Raw genomic sequence first — 17,588 nt, forward strand, 5'->3', positions numbered from 1 at the left:
GCCGAAGTGAGAGGGAGACTGAAATATGAAGACAACTGTTTAGTGTGACAGCGCTGCTACAACACAGTACACAGATTTTTGTTGCACTTGCTTTGCTTAGCTCATTTGAGTTTGCTCCAAAAAATGCGCAAATTCGAAACTGCCAAAAGCGGCCGAGTGTGGCAAGAGCAAACAACAGCATAATCACAGCACACTAGTTGCTCAGCTGAGAAATTCACCACGCGCACACTGAGACACATTCACACACATGCGCTTGTCAGCAAGCAATTAGGCATAGGCAGCGTGACTCTCGCCGTCAGCGCTGAACTCTCGCCAGCCGCGACTGTTTTGGCAATTTTCACAAAGTATCGGGTTGTTGAGCGTTGCGGACGTGTGCTGATCTGAACGCGGGCGTCAATCGGATATTAGAGAGTCAAATACCAAGGCAAAAAGAAGCAATTCAATAAAATCGCTAGTACATAGTACACAGCCCTAAGCAATTGGTTAACTGGCGCTGAGAATAAAAATTAAAAGAAATTTTGTTTGGTAAACAAATAAATTGCAGCAATTAAAATATAAGTCAATCCTTCATCAGCAAAAGCAAACGATTGTGTAAGTAAGCGGCTGTTAGTGAAAACTTTGCTGGCCGATTTCATTGTGTAGCATTCTTTTCACGCTGTTCGCCAATTGCCTGCTCGCGCTGCGGCCAACTGTGCGTATGACTGACTGGCTGGCCGATTGTGAAGCGTGCGCCATAATTTATTGTAAAATTCAGTGATTTTTGTTGTCACAAACAAGTTTTTGGAACTGTGTGTGTGTGTTGTAAATTGTGCGCCAAAACTTTTTTTTTTTTGCTTTCGAGTGCTAAAAACTGAGTGTGAGGTTTATTTGTGCACCGCCGGCATTTCGTGTGAACTTAACGCAATTTGTGATGATTTTGAGCACTGGCTAGAATTGCAATGGCCTGTGGCTAGACGTTGATTGTTGATGGTGATAAAGAAAACAAAAAATTTCGTTAAAAATTTCAATAAAAAACCCATTCCAAATAAATAAAACGGTGTAGTGATAAGACCACATGAGCAAAAATTAAAAATTATTACATATATTGGAAAATTGTAGAGAAGGTGAGTCGAACAGTGCAAAATAATATAAAAAAGTTGTTTAAAGAAATACTACGAAACAAAACTTATTTACATAAACTAAATAATTGAAAATGATATGAAATAATTTACTTAAAAAAATAAAAATGCTATGAAATAATTAAAAAATATTTTTTTTTAACTTCAGATTTTTGTGTTTTGCCATTTAAGGCATTATATGGGTCTCCTCGGGTAAACAACTGCCTTTTTTCATCCATTCTTTTTTCTCATATAAAAAATTAAATAATTTATTAGAATTTTTAATTGTTACATACACTATTAACAAAGAATTTCTGAAATGTTTGGAAAAAAAATATTTTAAGCTCGGCCGTTTCGACGGCACTTCCAGTGACCGCTCAGAAAATATAAGAGCTCGCGTTAGGAGGATAACCCCTTCATCGTCTAAAGTAAAAAATACGTGGTTTAGTTAAAACCTTAATTTAGAACTTGGACCAACGAAAAAAACTGAAAATTGGATTTTTGGCAGATATTTTCACAAAAAATGAAAATTTCAGTGAAATTGTCGCGACTTTTTTTCAAATAGTTGTAATCGAAAAAAACCCAAGTCTTTAATAATTGTGTATGCAAAATTTCATGAAAATTGGTTGAGTAGTGTTCAAGAAATCTTGCCAACCGACTTCAAAACACAGTTTCTAGAAAAACCCGTTTAAAGACGGCACACTTAGCCTCGAGCGCACAAGTTCTCAAGGTTGTATATCCAAAACTATTACTCGGCTCAAATTGAAAATTTAGGATAATTTTCTGGAGGTGTTTTGGAAGTAAACAAGACAATAAAAAAATTCAATTTCTTGAAACCCGTAAACCCATGTAACTTCTTCAAAGTCAAATAGTTTTTCAATAAAATTTGCAAAAAAAAAAAAAAATACTTTTTTTAAATTAAAAGTTTTCAACCAAGCATTATTTTCCCCAAAAATGCTTAACATTTGAAATGAAGAAAGAAATTATAATAAGGCAAGAATAAATATTACCTTCGGCTGCTCCGAAATTATAATACCAAGCACTTCACAGTGGCATTTCTTAAAGCATAAAATATCTGTTGATTTTGAACGATAAGATTGTGTGGCAGCTATATGCTATAGTGGACCGATCTAAAGAATTCCATCACAGATTGTACCGTTATTTTGGATAATAACTCATGCGAATTTCCTTGAAAATATCTCGTCAAATAAAAGAGTATTCCATACGAGAATTGGGTCCCAATCGATCAGTTTGCATGCCAGTTATATGTTATAATAATCCGTTGCCGGCAGTTTCGACAAATAATGAGCTGTTTTGGAAAGAAATAATTTTTATAAAAATTACAAAAAAAAATCACATTAAAAATTTAATATTAAAGCTCTGCAATATTTAAGTATTATATGCAAACACTGATGTTTATGAAATTTTAAAGCATCGTTGGGGTATATTAAATAATTTACCGCTGCTTTTCTTTTAAATTTAGAATTTTTTTAAGTAAAAAAAATATAAAATTTAAAATTTTTTTTCTTAATTTTTTTTATATATTTTTTTTTGTAATTAAAGCATTTAACAATACACTTTTTTATTTTTTGTACTCATTATTTTTTTTATTCCTTATCTGCATTTGAATACAAAATCTAGCTTACGCCAGAACTCTTCCTGTACTAGGACAAACCAAAACCTTTAATTTCAAAACTCGCCTTACCAACTGCGTTTTCGCAGTCCCTAGTTTGCTTTAATTTCTATACGTTTTTCCTCTTTTCCTTTCCCATGAAGCCAAAGAAATAAAAACAAATTAATTCCAAAAGAAATTAATAATAGTAAAAACAACAACAACACCTTCTGCTATAAAAAAGGCACGTCAGCGACTAGAATCAGCAGCGTTGCCGTCGCAAAAATCAACCAATTAACACACCCACATACAAACGAAGCCGCTTCTCCACGGTGCCACGCAAATTTCCACAAGTCTCACTCACATAACGGTAAACAATATCGATAGCTGTTGCGTCGCCTACACTGAGTTAGTGTCGTTCAGGTGTTATACCGTTATTATCATACCGATAATTTTTTACTGTCTGTTTTTTATTACATGCATTTTTTGTTGTTGTTGTAATTGCCAACATTGCGCGCTTATGTCACTCAACTGTCGTTGATATTTGTGAAAGCACTCATGTCTCTATTTGCCTGCGAGCAGAAGTGTAGAAGAAAGCAGCGCCCGGGCAGCTGGTGCGTATACGTAACTTGTTGATATTCGGTTACTAGTTTAAGCCGCGGCGTTTACATGTGATGTCCAACGTGTAAAGCTGAAGAAATGACTTTGAACGAAATAAACATATACATATGTGACGATAGTATATATTTGAAATATTTGTTTTTGAAAAGATTACTTGCGTTTCGTTACGGAACTTAAATGGTGGAAAGTGAGAATATTAAAAATAATAATAATAATAGTCATATAATGAACAAAAAAAAAAAATATTTTAGCATAAATAAAAATGAAACATTAAAAAAAAATATATAAGTTATAAAAAATATCAAAAATTATTTTGAATTCTATTTTATTTTGAATTTTTCCACTATGTGAATTGCTTTTCGTTACGGAACCTAAATCATAGTAGTTATAATACTAAAAAAAACAAAAAAAATGTTAACTTCGGCGGCACCGAAGCTAATATACCGCTCACAGGTGCATTTCTTTTAGTAATTATGTGTTCAGTTTGTATGGAAGCTACACACGCTACAGTAATCCGATCTGAAAAATTTTTTGGAGATTACATTTTGCCTTAGAAAATAATCTATACCAAATTTGGTGAAGATACATTGTCAAATGTGAAAGTTTTCCATACAAGAACTTGATTCCGATCGTGCAGTTTGTATGGCAGCTATATGTTATAGTGTTCCGATATCGGCCGTTCCGACAAATGAGCAGCTTCTTGAAGAGAAAATGACGTTTGCACAATTTCAAAACGATATCTTAAAAACTGAGGGACTAGTTCGAAAATATACAGACAGACAGACGGACGGACAGACAGACGGACATGGCTAAATCGACTCAGCTCAACATACTGATCATTTATATATATACTTTATAGGGTCTCCGACGCTTCTTTCTGGGTGTTACAAACATCGTGACAAACTTAATATACCCTGTTCAGGGTATAAAAATGATAACATTCACATAATGAAAAAATATCTAAAAGAAAAATTTTTAACATACGTAAATATAAAATAACTAAAATAACTAAAACAAAAATTCGTTTAAAAATTATATTTTTTTTTTTAATTGTTTTAATACTATGCGAATGCGTCTCTGTTTTGAATTTTCTAACAATGTGCATGGAATTACAAAATCATATGTTTCAAATAACATAACTTCTAGCTATAATAATTTTATTTTACACATAAATAAATTAGATATACATATATTAAAATAAACAAAAAATAGCAAAAATAAATAAATAAAAATATTGCCATTTCTAAAATTTACAAATACAAAAGATAATACTCGTATAGAAGCAAACAGCTAATTCCGCTAACTGTTTTTGATAATTATCACCTTCTCCAAGTTACATATAAAAGTTATATATTTAAAAAAAAATTAAAAGTCTAAAAATTGGTTCTATAAAAAATTAAATTTGATTGAAAATAAATATAATTTTATAAAGAATTTTTTATTTTATAAAAATAAAAATTAATTTTGAAAAAAATTTATATTTTTTTTTGGATTTTTGTTTTTTTGCAGGATTTGAACCATAAAAGCATATTTTTTTTAATGCAATTATAAGCGTTTTTTAAAGCAAAAATAGATAGTTTTATAATCTAAAACATTGAAAATATGTGCACTATTTTCATCTATATAAACTTCTTGCAATCACTCAAAACTTTCAACTTTGGAACTAATAACTTAGCTCCTGGAAAAAAGATATAACACAAAATAACATTTATGCTACCAATGTTAGGAAGCAAACATTTCTCTAGTAAGGATGTATAGTGTAGTTAACCTCAATTCGTAAAATACAAATTTTTAGTTTTATATAGGAGTTCAAACGTATACATATTTTTTATACCTATATTCATTTTTAAATTTATTGTTACATTTTTTTTATATTTCGTCACCTAAAATGGAAAACAAGCTATCATCAAAAAGATCGAAATTGAGTTTTTTAATGCTTACGTTTAACTACACCATAGTACATATGTAAATGTATCATACAATTTTTTAACTTCCGCTGTCAACTATAACCAATATATAACCATTTAATGACCAATATATAACTGTTTTATAACCAAAACTCAAATTTCCTTTCAAAATGAATTGTTACTATTATATCGTTTTTCCCTCGCCAATAAACTTGTGATAAGTGATGTTACGATATTTTGCATTTTAGTTAACTATTTATTTTATATTCCTTCCAAAAATATAATAATAAAAATCTTTAATTGACCTATATAAATCTGCTTTGGTTTCAGGAAAAAATATGGCAGGCGCCAACAGCTGACAAGTTATGATAAAACAAAAAATCTAAATTGCCAATTGATGGTAACCGCAATAAACTAAATCGCACTAAAAATTCCGAACAGACAGGTGTGCAATATCATCGCCGTTCGTAAAAATACCAACAAACCAACACAAGCATACATACATGATAAATGTGCACACACATAAGTATATACAAACTATTAGCAAATGTGTGGAAACTGAGTATGTTTCAAAGATAAGCATAATTTTAACAAAATCGTGAATTGTGGAAAAATATCGTGAAAAGTAAAAGTGAAAAAAAATAATATAAAGGAAAAATAAAAGTAATAATAATTTCTGAAAAATCTTATTCGATAAATAATGATATACGTCCAAGACATAAATGAAAAATGTGAAGAAATAATATTGTTGGTGTAAAAAATAGGTGCAAATAGCAGAAAAAAGCTAGCAATTTACAACAAAAATTATGAGAAACGGATTATGAGAAAAAAATTCGACGGACAAAATTCAGCGTAAAACACGACAATCTGAAAAAACGATTGATTAAATGCAGCTGTGTGCCACTAATGAAATTTTGGTAGAAAAGCTGCAGTTATATTGAGCTTATAACTTAACGGATAATTAAACAAACAACAATATCAACATATAAAGAATTAAGTTGATGGAAAAAGGTTATAAAATTCTAATTAATTAATGCAAATGATGCATAAGGGCGTGAAATTGTTAGTATTTTGTTAAACATGAAAGAGTAAATCCATTGTGCTTGTGATTGGGAAATTTAGAAAAAATCGTTTAAAAAATAACAACAAAAGTTAAAGTTGTTGCTAAAAGCAGCAAAACGATTATGATTAATTAAATTTAATTAAAAATAAAATTAAATAAATCTTATATTAAATAGCCAAAATCGTCATAAAATAAAATAAATGGAAAAATTTATTAAATAAGTCTACATGTTTTCAAAAATATAATAAAATAAATTTCTAAAAAAATCCGTAATAAAGTTATAAGTTAAAATAACTAAAAAATTTGAAATCCACAAACCCAACTATAAAATTTATCTCAAAAACATAATCAAAGTGTATAAGTGTAAATTATTCTAATTATTTATAAAAAAATAAAAATATTAATTAAATCTAAAAAATTATTTTAAGTGCAACAAATAGTGTAACCTTAACCCAACATTAGCAGCAAGTAAAAATATAGTGTACTCTTAGTAAATATCAACAGGAAAACACCAAAAACTCCAACAGGATGTCTGAAACGCAAGACAACAACGGCGATCAGCCGCTGCAGGACGAGGCTGGCGGCAGTGAGAATAAAATGAAATCACGCCTACGTAAAGGCGCGCTAAAGAAGAAAAATATTTTCGCCGTTAAAGATCATTGCTTTATACCGCGTTTCTTCAAGCAGCCAACATTCTGTTCGCATTGCAAGGATTTTATTTGGTGAGTAGAATTATATTAAATTACTTATAATAAACAAATTGCATAAAATTTAATGGTAATAAAAGGAATATGATATGATAAATGCATAAAATTCAGCAAAAATAGTTTACTAAATTAAATGTAAAAAGTAGTCTTGAAATTTAGTTCATGGAATTTTCATCATACGCAATGTACACCAGTTGATGAATTCATAAAATATTAATCATACGCCCTTTATACAATTGATTACTATCTTTGACCTGGCTGGCAATGGCTTATATAATTTTTGTAATGCATAGTTAGAAAAATTTGTATTTGCTTATTGATTTTTTCTTTAATTTTAATTATTTTAATCAAATTTTTAGATTAGGTTTCGGTTGGGTTACAGAAACCTTTTTTTATTGTCTAAGAAATTTTTAAAAAATATTTTTTTAATTTTTTAACAAACTAATTTGTTTTACCTTTATACTCTTGCAACATGTCGCTACAGAGTATAACGTTTTTGTTCACCCAACGATTTTACCCTATGTATCTCTTAAATTTATTCCAGTTTGATAAAGGTTTTTGTGTATATAAATGATCAGGATGAAGAAATTAATGTTGGTTTTAGGAAAACTACTGCCTCGAACTGACTTATTTTACTCTTGCGCATTCTTTAACTCACCGACCAAGGCCTCGGACTATTTCTTCTTGTCCACGAATTTTCATTCCAAGCATAAATTATTTGATATTAACCGCAAAATACAATTTAAATAAATTACTATGCACGCTTATTTGCATATATGTATATTAAAATAAAGTACGATTCAGTTTCTTAAGGGTATATAAATCGAATTTCAAGTCCGAAAAAAAATTATTTTTTTTACAATTATTTTTCTGAATAAGATTTAATTTAATAAATACATAGAATGATTACCCATTTACAGAATTTAAATCACTTTACTATTCAGCGATTCATTTTGAAGAATTCTTGATTCCCTTGAGTTTGTAGCCGATCTCCAAGGGTACCTCCGATAAATGGTATCTGGCGGTGAGGAACATTTTTCTGCTAAAAGTTATCTAAAACTCAAAGACTCAAAAGATGTTATTATTATATATTAGAGAAGTTATATTAGCTGAATGAGAGTTAAGATCGAACAATTTGCAAAAATTTTGCATTTTTTTTCAATGGTGGCTTTGCAAAAACAGTCGATTTTTGTAAACAAAATTGAATATCTTAAAAAATTGAAATTATTATTGAAAATATTTCTACTTCAAGTGCAAAATATATCTAAGAAGGTTGTGTGTAAAATGTCATGCCTATTTCAGAGGAATTTTTCTAACCGACTCTGAATTCAGGGTTCCGAGAAAAAGGACTTTAAAAGCTTAGGAGAATTTTCTGATTTTTCCACAAACCAACATGCCCCCCGCCACTACTAGAAAGATCCAAAATAATACTAAGGTTGCTGCATTTAAATGGGCTAAAAAGTGATCAGTTTGTAAATATTAAAGATGTAAAGAGCGAGCGACTTTTGCGCCCAGTTTTACAACACGGGCAATAATGAGGGCAAGGTGGATTATAACAAGCCCTCACATATTTGACATACCCTCACTAATACTATATTTTAGGAAGCAGATCTTGGTTTGAGAGAAGTTCTCATCCCATATGTTAACATCCCCATCTACTATGTACCACCCAAATTCATATTCGTCCTCAAGGGCCTTCTTAGCAGCGTTTGACAAAAAAAGGGTGAATACAATTTGTGTCAACTTATTTTTTTATGTTTATAATAATTAGTAAGTAAACAAATATATACCATTTTTGGTCGACCACTATCTGCCATTTTTCTGCAAGAGACTTTATTCCATCAGTATAAAGCTATCATCAGTGTAAATCAAAATTTTGAAATTTCCAGAATGGAAGCGAGCGAACCAATGTTGCGCTACACGAATTCATACAGCATCGTCTCCGTAAACTTCACAAATTTCATTGGTGGCCTCCCTTTTTTATGCAAAAATTTCAAAATATAGCGAATTTCTTCATTATTTTCACTCATTTTTGTAGAGATGTTACCTTTTTCCAACTTCCCCGAAAATGGCGGAATGAAACTTCAAATCTTACCTTTCCAATACTATATCGTATTATACAATGTGATTCGTAGCACTGGAGATATACGACTGCTACCACATCTATTGACAAAATACGAAAAGACTTTTTCGACTACCCAATATAATTGAAAAACTAGTGAATACTAAAACCTTCTAAGGTTTTTATATATGTATACTGGTATATGCATATGTTAAGTATATATACTTATATAAAGCAGAATTTCAAATTCCATTTCATAAGACTTTGCACAAAAAGAGTATGCCACCTTATCAGCAAAATTATATAAGTCGCACCAAAACTATTTACCACATACCGAATATGTGTACCCCAGTTCATATAGCAAATTTTTACGGAAAATATCGGTCAACCTCTAAGATATACTATCGAAATTCGAAAAGAATTTTGCCCGGCTTTGATCCTTAAAAGTTACGAGAGTAAAAATCTTTCGGTTACTTTTTATATTCTCAATTGTATTGACTTCATACATTCTAACAGTTGGTAGTATCGTAGGATCTTATAATCTTGCTATCCCGTTTCAACGTTGCGTTCAAACCATTTTATGCTTTCAACGAAACTTCTTATATCCGTTATTCTATTTGTGGATGACCATTTAAAGTTTGGTACCTGATGGGTTCCGAATATTTTGTATGGGTAGATAGAGCTCGGCATTGACATAGAATGTGAAAAGTTTCCGAATCAGGTGCTAGATTTCTGCTGCGAAAAATATTGTTGTAAGGCACATTTAAGCGAAAGCTTTACAAAAGTCCAGTGCCTCATTATAGCAGCTATAAGTCTGTATATACGATTTCTGAAGTCATTTAGTAAGTGCTAGGTATTACTCCAGTCATACTTGGGCCATATCTGCCGTTTACCTTTCGTAGTAGGAAATGCTGAAGTTGTGGACAAAAGGAGTAACAGGAAATAAATTTCCTCATAAAACAATTTGTAACTAAAAACAATTTAATTTTATTTTGTACATATGTATATGAATATTAATTACTATGATCACACTGATATTCCGCTTTTTTCATATAAAAGTAACTTCTAAAATTAACTGAGAATTACCTTGCATTCTACAAGAACAACTAATGGTATTTTAACCTAGATCACGTTACACGCCCACAAAAGCTCGAAGCTTTATCACGACGAATAGGCTAAATGACGAGCGTACAAGTTAACACATAATGCCCAATTTCCAATTGGGTACGAATGTGGTGAGGCCAATACAACATCTTGCCTCATCAGCAGATTGTGTGGGCAGCGACCGCCACTAAAGCAACGACATATCATTCGCCGTTCTGCAGATTATGTAAACAATAACAACCACCAAGGCGGCGAGGCGGACGTACAGCAAGCCACACGCAAGTTGACCAGCGATCGTTGCTTGCACTATCACCAATTGGATAAACAATTGTATGAAGCAGAGTCAGCACGACGCAGACGTCAAAGCCGACAGCGTCGACTACTGAATATGCGTTCTTAGGTCTTAATGGTTAAGTTAGGTTTTGGGCTAAGTTAGATTTAAGTTGAGCATAAGCCGGAGCACACGGGCCTGGCCAATAAAGTGTATTTGCAAAACATACAACTAGTGTAATTATTGCCGCGTCCGACAACCGGCTCACACACATCATATAGTGATTACAGCATACATCATTAATTTACACAAGGAGAATCTATGGCGTTATAGGTATGAGTGTGTATGTGTATATCGCTACCTAATTTTCAGCTTCCGCTGTCAGATATAGCCAATATATAATCACTATATAATCATTTAATAGCCAAAACTCAAATTTTGTTTCAATATGAGTGGTTTTTACTTCGCCTGTAAACTTATGATAAGTGGTGTTACGTTATTTTGCAATTTAGATGACAATTAGCAGGTGTAAGTGTAGCTGTATACATGGTTTGTTAATGTGTGTGTTTGGCATTTTCAAATACTGCCAATGGCAGAATGTACCTGTTTGTCGTTTGGCACTGAATTGCAGCGGATATACGCATATATATTATTGTGTTATATTTTCACGAGCACACACGCGAATTTGTGTGCGTGGGCGGGGGGAAAAAATAAATAAAAATCGATGGCTATGTAATATGTTGAGAAAAGTGAAAACACACAAAGATGCGAAAAAGCGAATGTAGAAGCAATGAAAGCAGAAAATTAGCGAAATTTCTCGATGACGGATGGCTATAAAGGGCGACAAGCAACTGTGAAGAAGAGCAAACGTTGCCCAGAATTCGCGAAAAACAAAGAAAATATAAAAAATGGCATAAAAATCCACAGCGGAGACTTGTGCAGGCGACAAACAACCGCCGAAATGTGCGGGAGTTGACGCCTAATGAATTTGCGTGCACGCATTGCAACTTAGTAGAAAACCATGCTTGCTGCAATGTAATAATGTGACGCGTTTTATGCGCCTTTTTCATGGAAGTTGAACTCTAGCTATTTTTTATGCGTAATAAAATCAGGTAGTTTGCCAAGTGCTGCACGTGCGCTTCTTCGTACTGCGTGGTTTGAATGTGTGTGTGTTTCAATCAATTATTTTCACGCAGCGTGTGGAGGCGCGTTGCACGTACATACATACATACAGCGCCATGGTGCGACTCCAGGTTGCAAGCAAGGGCTATGCCATTATAATCGACAGTATAAATTGAGAGTATGTGAAGTATCTTATAAAGCCAGTATCTTTTGCTCGAGACAACATCATCAGACTCTTTATAATTACTTGGAAACATATTCTCGAGTATACAGGAGTATTACCAAACCTTAGTATAATCGGACTAGACCTTCTTTTTAAAGGGGTAGAAAATCCTTCTGCATCATCAAAGCTGTCATCACAGCAACGGTAAAGTAACTTCTGCGTCGTTTTCTGTTGCTTCGTTATATAGGCATGACGGCTCTTCGACTTTACCCATTCTATGAAGGTACTTTCTGGATAGCAGCTGTATGGTGTAGGAGTCGATTTATCCAAATTTGCGACTTGTTCATAAGTTTAAATTTCTTATAAGTCTGATCGTTCATTTACCACAACTCTCATTCTTTCTTCTTTGTTGCCATGCGAGTATCGTGTTTTTTTTATTCGGTGAAAAGCGCTCTTGTTATTTTCATCTGCTTTCTTTAGCTCCCACAGCTTTTTTTCGTGCGCCAGAAGGTCAATGGAAGCATTACCATTTATAACTAAATTACAGTAGCTAACAGAGTTCGGTAAGCTGCAACCTTATGTCGGTTTTCCTTCTTTAGTATATCTGCCCAAGTCTCTGCTCTGTATATTAAGATGCTGGTAGTTGTTGACAGTAAGAGCTTTTTCTTTTCGTTTGTGGGCCTTCCTATGTTGGTTGTCTGATAAGATAAGAGGTGATTTTCGTTGCCTTTACTGCGATATACTGGTTTTGTATCCAGATGGTTAATCTGCTGCCATTAGTGCAGCTTTGTCCTCCGCATAGCCGATTAAATATGATTCGTCCAGCATTTCAAGTTTTAGTATGCCATCATAACTAATGTTCCACACATCTAAAATGGACCCTTGTGCTCCTCGGTAATTTATATGAGTCGTGATCCCTCTGCAGCTTGGTGTAACAGTTTTCTGTTACTATGTTAGCTCCACACCACGACATTGACATAATCGAAGATTCAGAAATTATTTTCAAAAGCGCCGGTCACTTTTGCTCATCTCGCTTGTTTTTGGGGCATCTTCGCTGTGCGCCTTCTACACTTTCAATAACGCTTCGGATAGCGCCTGGAGGTGAGGTTCCGGGTCTAAAACCGTGCGGTGTGGGGGAGAGTCCGCCAGCTGCATTGATAGCCGCTTCCAGTAAAAGTTTAAGTAGTCTTTCATGTAGCTTTCCCACAGTGTTGAGCATGCGTAGCGGACGGTACGCTGATGGCGAGCTTGGAAACCTTTTTTCCCTTGTAGCCTAGGACATCTCGTTGTTTCTTCCAAATTTTAGAAAATATTTCAACAACAAAAAAATTGCCTATCTAAAGTATCGACGCAATCGCCGGAAAAATCTTTGAGATCGGACCACTATAACATATAGCTGTCATACAAACGGATCGATACAAACCAAGTCATTGAAAAACCCTTTTTGATGCTACAACTACACAAAATTTTACCACCTTCAACCAAAATTATTTATACATATATGTATATCATTATATTTATTTATTTATATATTCTGTTTTATATAAATAAGTACCAATTACCTATATATTTATTTAATTTTTTTCACTGTAGCAACAATAAATGCGGAAATAGGAAAGCATTGACACAATGAGTCGCAACAATTAACACCATGCACTCGTCTCGCTAACTCTATGCACCTGTCGGAACGGTGCGCTCCCTACACAGCACCACCAGCTGTTCGCTCAACGACACAGTCGCCACAGGAGAGCATCAAAATTCAATTGTCTGTTTATTTGCATGACGACATCGGGTTGCGGTGTTGATTTAGAGCGCGTAACGCCAACTTCGCTGAACATCGATGGGGTGGAAAGAGTGGCGTGCGGCCGGCGAGCCTACAATGTGTAGCTTGTCACCTTTCATTCATAGTGGTATTGGTGTTGTTGTTGTTGACCGGAGCGCATTTAAACCAATTTATAATATTAGTTTATAACGCTGCTGGTGGTTGTTCACACATCGACATTCAAAAGAGCAAAAAAAAATAGCAAGACCGTGGATTCCCCATGCATGCAAATATTGAAGGTCTGAGTGTGTGTGGATATGCAAATAGTGGGAAATATGAGAGAGTGCTAGGGTAGGAAAAGAAATGGTTGTTATTTTTTTTGGGTTGCACTTTTGTGGTTTCGAACCGTCCAATAACCTTTGTTGTGTGTATCGCCGCTAAAATGCTGCCTTAAAGCAACAGTGTTGGTAAAAAAATCAAAAGAAGATAGCCTTTAAAAGCCAGTGCTTACGAAGTGAGCCATGATTTAAGAAAAATTACAAAACAAGAAATTGCGGATATACGATGCTAAAGGAGAGAAAGAAATGATAAAAAAGTACAAAAAATGTAGTCAAAGAAATCGGCGTCTGAAGCACATCTGGAACTCCAAAAAGTTTACAGAAGTGCTGACTCGAGTGAAACAATGTGCCGTGATAGCTTTCGCCGCTTCAAAGTCGACGTTTTCGATATTAGTGGCCGTCCGCGTGAAGGAAGACCGAAACTTTCGAACACGGTGAATTGGAGACGTTGTCGATGAGCATCTGTCTCAAACGCAAAAACTTTGCTTATTAGTGGGAGTCATCCACCAAGCTATTTGAAAGCTACATGGGCTGGGAATAATTCAGAAACAAGTTTCTTCCCTATGATTTGAAACCGAGAGACTTTGAGCGTCCGTTTTTTAAACTGTAGACAATTGCTCCTACAACAAAAGAGATGGGTTTTCTTCATCGAATCGCATCGACTGATGAAAAGTGTTTTCATCACAGCAATCCAAAGAAAATAAGGACTGCTTCAATGTCACCACCTCGGCCGAAGTCCCAAAGTTATGTTGTCTGTATGGTGGCACTAGGCCGGCGTTATGCGTTCCGTTCGTTCGCACATGGTCTGGTTCACAACCAGCTCTACCCAGGAGACGACAGCCGACAATGGTGTGATTATTGGATAGTATCACAAGATGTAGAGTTTTATCGTAATGGTATTCGAGCATGGCCAGAAAGATGGGAAAAAGATGTGATTAGCGTTGAGTACTTCGTACTTCAAATAATTCCTTTGTAACCGTTTCCTTACAATTTAATTGCATATTCATAACAAAAACAGCGAGTACTTAGTTGCGTACCTAATATTGATATCGATATGATAAAGTTCTGTGCCTTCGAGTCTTTAATATTCAAGTCTACTCGAACAAGTTTGCTTTACTTGTCTTGCTTGCCGTCCACGTTTCATCCACAGTGCAAAATATTGCCACAAATCGCAAACGGAGGCTTCGCTAATTTGTATGTAGAAACGAATATATACTATACATATAAACATAAGTATACATATATATATCTGTTGTAAGGCCGCGAATGTTTGTTATTCAATCGCGTAGGCGCTTAAAAGCGAATATCCGATAAATGACATAGAAACCAAACAAATTTGAAGTGGCGTGCCGCAGAATCAAGCCATACAAAACAATAACATACATATATATTTATGTATATATGCAGACAGTCACTTAGCATAATGTCGCAAAGACAGGCAGTAGAATTGTCTAATAGGTCTGATAATTGATGTATTTGACCCTGTGAGAAAAACAGCAGGTGCAAAACGCGCCGTCGATCAATGTGGAAGCCAAGAAAGTAATGATATTTTCTTTGCAATGGAAAATGGAAAATGGAACAGGGTAAAGGAAATATGCTGAAGCACATACAAATATAGGGGAATTATACGCATATATATGTATGTACATATATTGACATAAAAGCTTACGCCTTTACTAGCTTGGTAAGCAAAGCACAGTTCTTATCATGAATATCTCGCATGAATGTCGCGTGCAAAAGCTTTTGTTATCTGATTGTCTATGAAATTAAACTTTTTTGTCTAAGGTGACACATTTCACACTCGAAAGAATTCACAAAAGTTCTTATTGTGTGCAGTTTGAGTTTTGTGGTATTTTAATTGTATGCAATTGCTGCTGGATGGGCAGCAGTTTTGAGGGCTCAAATGCGACAAAACTTAGCAGTTTTTAGACGTTAGAATGACGAAATTCAAAAGTAATCTAAAAACTATTTAGACTACTTTCTACTTTCAAAAGTATATTGACCATTGAGTGAGGCATAAAATCAAACGCTGTTTTCGCTCCTACGTATATGGGGACCAGTTATAAAGTCAACCGACGGTTGAAAAATATTTATATCATGTACATATATGGGAGCTAACGAAAGTATTAACAAGATTTTACCGTTTTTGGTACATATTATCAGGGAAAAGCTTTCTGCGAATTTTAATAGATTTACCTCTATTTTCGGTAAAAGGTCAGCCGTATGTACTTCGGTCTATATATTTGGTGAGTGGGTCCATGAAAAGTTATAGTCCCATTTCAGCGATTTTTGGGTCTAAAATGAAATCCTTTGAAGGTTCTATTCATGCAAATTTTTTTCTGATAACTACATCGATGTTTCATTTATATGTATAGTGTAACGCGAAAGAATCAGATGGAGTTAAAAAGTTAGCCATATGTGAAATAGGTGGGATTGCTTTCCAATCGACCTTCAAGGAATGGAAGGCTAAGGTTACCGTAGACTCAATGAATTTAGCAGCGAAAACGGTGAATGCACTGGACGTCCTAAAGAAGTGATTACTAACGAAAACATCAAAAACGTTCGCAAAATAATTTTGGATGATCATAAAGTCAAGTTGTTCGAGATAGCAGGCACTCTAAAGATATAAACTGAACATGTGTATCAAATCATTCATAAATATTTGGGTATGAGAAAGCTCTGTGCGAAGTTGATGCCGCGCGAACCGATTTTTAACCAAAAACAACGACGAGTTGATGATTCGGAGCAGTGTTTGGATATCTTCTTCTTCTTAATTGGCGTAGACACCGCTTACGCGATTATAGCCGAGTTAACAACAGCGCGCCAGTCGTTTCTTCTTTTCGCTGCGTGGCGCCAATTGATATTCCAAGCGAAGCCAGGTCCTTCTCCACTTGGTCCTTCCAACGGAGTGGAGGTCTTCCTCTTCCTCTGCTTCCCCCGGCGGGTACTGCGTCGAATACTTTCAGAGCTGGAGTGTTTTCATACATCCGGACAACATGACCTAGCCAGCGTAGCCGCTGTCTTTTAATTCGCTGAACTATGTCAATGTCGTCATATATCTCGTACAGCTCATCGTTCCATCGGATGCGATATTCGCCGTGGCCAATGCGCAAAGGACCATAAATCTTTCGCAGAATTTTGCTCTCGAAAACTCGTAACGTCGACTCATCGGTTACTGTCATCGCCCAAGCCTCTGCACTATATAGCAGGACGGGGATAATGAGTGACTAATAGAGTTTGGTCTTTGTTCGTCGAGAGAGGACTTTACTTCTCAATTGCCTACTTAGTCCGAAGTAGCACCTGTTGGCAAGAGTTATCCTGCGTTGGATTTCCAGGGTGACATTATTAGTGGTGTTAATTCTGGTTCCTAAATAGACGAAATTATCTACAACTTCAAAGTTATGACTGTCAACAATGACGTGAGAGCCAAGTCGCGAGTGCGACGACTGTTTGTTTGATGACAGGAGATATTTCGTTTGCCCTCGTTCACTACCAGACCCATTTTCTGTGCTTCCTTGTCCAGCCTAGAGAAAGCAGAACTAACGGCGCGGTTGTTGAGGCCGATGATATCAATATCGTCGGCATACGCCAACAGCTGTACACTCTTATAGAAGATGGTACCTTCTCTGTTTAGTTCTGCAGCTCGAACTATTTTCTCCAGGAGCAGGTTGAAGAAGTCGCACGATAGGGAGTCGCCTTGTCTGAAACCTCGTTTGGTATCGAACGGCTCGGAGAGGTCCTTCCCGATTCTGCCGGAGC

At 34.7% G+C, this 17,588-nt stretch overlaps 1 long non-coding RNA gene across 3 annotated transcripts in view; it reads left to right on the forward strand.

The window, feature by feature from the left end:
- Nucleotides 1–331: 331 nt before the first annotated feature.
- The window catches only part of LOC126757063 (uncharacterized), an 18,358-nt gene continuing 1,101 nt past the window's right edge, over nt 332–17,588 (forward strand). For 2 of the 3 annotated variants that reach the window (XR_007666674.1, XR_007666675.1), the window contains exons 1-3: nt 332–591; nt 5,568–6,248; nt 6,579–7,022. This is a non-coding gene — a long non-coding RNA (uncharacterized LOC126757063). Of the gene's footprint in view, nt 592–5,567; nt 6,249–6,578; nt 7,024–17,588 lie in introns of those variants that run through there. The other variant, XR_007666676.1, reaches the window with a different exon arrangement.

The sequence above is a fragment of the Bactrocera neohumeralis genome, chromosome 4, assembly GCF_024586455.1.
Source record: "Bactrocera neohumeralis isolate Rockhampton chromosome 4, APGP_CSIRO_Bneo_wtdbg2-racon-allhic-juicebox.fasta_v2, whole genome shotgun sequence".
NCBI lineage: Eukaryota > Metazoa > Arthropoda > Insecta > Diptera > Tephritidae > Bactrocera > Bactrocera neohumeralis.